Here is a 3252-nt window from a genome sequence, read left to right as displayed (position 1 = left end):
GTATCATGTTACTCAAAACAACTCATTGCCAGAGAGTCAGCACCTATAGGACAGGCTAGAACTGCCTCTTGAGTTTAGGAGACTCTAACTCTTTACTTGAATATAAAGCCCCGTCTTTTTCCTATGAAGTGGCTGATGGTTTGAACTGCTGACCTTGCAGTTAGCAGCCCAAAGTGTAACCACTATGCCACAGGACGCCTGTAACATGTTGGCTTCCCTAATAAACCCCATAATTATATTGTCTGTGAATTATGGGTAGCCATTGAAACACATCAAATTCAACAGAAAAGTAGAGTGCCATGGGGGAATAGCTGCTTTCAAAATGTGATAAAAAAGATGGAAGCTGGAGGAGTGTCTGACCATTGCCCTGTGACAGTCAATTGCTATGAAGCAGGGTTCTCTTTTCTCATACAATCAGAGGAAATCAGATGTGGCCCCTTAGACCATTTCTTCAGACACAAATTATCATAGGTCATCCAAGAAGAATTATATTAACTGAATGGCATACCTTTTGTGGAAATAATTGGTTTGTGCTTAGTAACCTCCCTACTTGGATAGGGGGTGGAAGGGAGTTTGGACATTAAGATCTTGGCCCAGACTACTTTTCTGGCCAATTCAACTGAAATGTTAAGAAAAAAAATCCTAGTTATACACACGTTTTCCCAATTAATTGAAGGCAGGAAATACCAGCTCATTCTATAAGAACAGGATTAATATGAGAAAAGGTATTTAACATCTGTACACTAATAACTATATCGCATCGCTGAGAGAGATTAACAAAGGTCAGATAATGGTGCAACATAGTGAATTCACAGATCACAAGATTTAGAATTTTTCAGACATTGGCTTCCCTGATATATTGAGAATTCAATTATAATCCTTGAGAGTTTTTTTTAAATTGTAGAATAACAAGTCGATTTTCAAATTTACAAGATAAATAAAGAACCTGGAATATCTCAATAACTTTGTAGAAGAGCAAAGTTGCAGGACTCACAAACAAACCAAAATCACTGTGAATAAGCTGATGCCAACTCAAAGGAAAGGGGAGAACTGGCCCTATGAATGAGCTTCAGTGAGTTCACAATAAAATGTCATTAAAACATAATGGAAAGTTTCCATTGACTTTTTGAAGCCTCCTTTTAAATAGATAACTGATTTTTGGACAGTTTTGAAGGCAAACTAGTGAAAAGAGGATCGTGTTTTCAAGGAATTATTGTAAGCAGTATGAGAAGCCTGCCTATTAGCACTTCAACTTTCCACAGTAAACATGAAATTTCCTTAAGAATGTAAGGCACTAAGCACATTTCTTTCATTTTCAAACACCTATATGTTTTTTTCTGGATTTGCTTTCCATGATACTGTGTTTGGTGTTCCCTTTGGGACGCCCTTGAGCTTCACTTTGAGGGGACTTAGTTTGATAACCATTTAGAGCCTGCTCTCCAAGATAATATATGCCATCCATCTATTTTAACTCAGTTCTGGTATATCTTTTAATAGACCTTTCTGTTATTTAGACCATTTTGCATAGGACTGCTTGTAACAAACCAAACATTCCATCTTCTAAAACCAAACACTCTCTTGTAATTCAAACTCTTATGCATGGATGTTTAGGATATGATACAGGAATGGACTGCATTATAATTAAATACACTAAAATCCTGATTTTCAGACTTTCTTTGCAATATTCTAGCTTACTGTATTACTCCTATCTTTACTTTTTGGTGCAAGAAAGCAAAATGTTATTGGAGAAAATAAGCCTAACAGTTTTTCAGTTGCCTCAGACCTGTAACACAGTTGATCCTCCTGACAAATATTTTCTAGATTATGAAAAGCAAGCAACATAGTTCAAATTGCTTTTAAAACAATTCAGAAAAGTATAATTTTGGTCTATAATTAGTACTTTCTGAATACCAGTCTCTAGGGATTCTCTTTTCTCTGTCATCTTTTGTTAGATAATTTCAGTAGATTCCCTAGTGTCCTTATTGAGCAAAAAGAGAAAAAAAAAGGAAAGAAAACTTTAGCTACTCATGTCATATATTAAGTGTCATTACTTAAAGATTTTGATTTTTTCATGTAGCACTTATTATTAAGGAAAACATATAAATGACATAACCAAAATGGAAAAAATGATAGCATTTTTACTATCTGCATCCTGAGGTATCTAACATATGTTAGCTCATGTGAAAGTGGGAAATTTCTTGAAAATTTAATTATTTTTTATCTTTCTTTTAATCCTTCTGAAGAAATAATTGGTATTTAATTTCCCCTTTAATAATTTAGTACAAGTATTTAGTACAACATAATCATACTTATTTTAATTTCCATACACATTCTACCATGTCCCACAGCAAAATATATACATCACAATATATCCTGTATAAGGTAAGTACATTTCTAATTTGAATTTATCTTTTCTTTAATTAGAATAAACTTAAAAAATACATTAGAAGTCTAAGTCAGGGAATTGAATTTGTCCTTAAGTTTTCCTATTAGAACTACTTTTTAACTACAGTGATCAATTATTACATTTGTAGAAAGCACTCAACATTCACAACTATTTGTATATTCTGATTTTTAGGAAATACATTATTCCCAGTTCAAGGCTAATGACAAATACTTACTTAACGATACTTGAAAGATTGTAACTAACACAAGATATTGATAAGATAAAAAGCAATGTCTTTACTAGTTACATGAGTGGGATTCAAAAAATTGATAGAAATCATGACTTCAAATATAATGGAATTTTCCAACAGAATCTCAGAAGCTTGTTAATATTTAGTCTACCACATCATTAGTATTCCACGTATAGTGAACTGAAAAAGGTATATTTATCACTTTATTACAACAGAAGAATTTTTAATAAAAACAAACAAACCAACAAAGACTAATGAAATAGAAGTATGTTATGTTTGAATGCAAGGAATATTATGTGATATTGGAAGAAATCAATTGCCTATGTTTTTTAAATTGTAGAGATTCAGTAGCTTTAAAAAGGACAAAAATGAATAAAAGAATAAGTCAAGTTTGTAGAAGAGCATCAGAATATGTTTGAACAGTTAAATGAAGAAAAATTATTTATGCAGCACTTGCTTTTTCTTTCAATTATAGCATCTGTAAATAATAGAGAATAAAGTAAAAGAAAGCCTTCATTACTTCCTGGTTGTTCTGAAAATCTACAAAGTCAAGGATGCTTACTAAAGTGCAAAGAAAATATGTCACACATTCTAATGAGTAGTTATGTGGTTTTGC

Source organism: Echinops telfairi, unplaced genomic scaffold (genome assembly GCF_000313985.2).
Source record: "Echinops telfairi isolate 266 unplaced genomic scaffold, ASM31398v2 ScPeMD7_7404;HRSCAF=8442, whole genome shotgun sequence".
Classification (NCBI taxonomy): Eukaryota; Metazoa; Chordata; class Mammalia; order Afrosoricida; family Tenrecidae; genus Echinops; species Echinops telfairi.
This window is presented reverse-complemented; position numbering follows the sequence as displayed.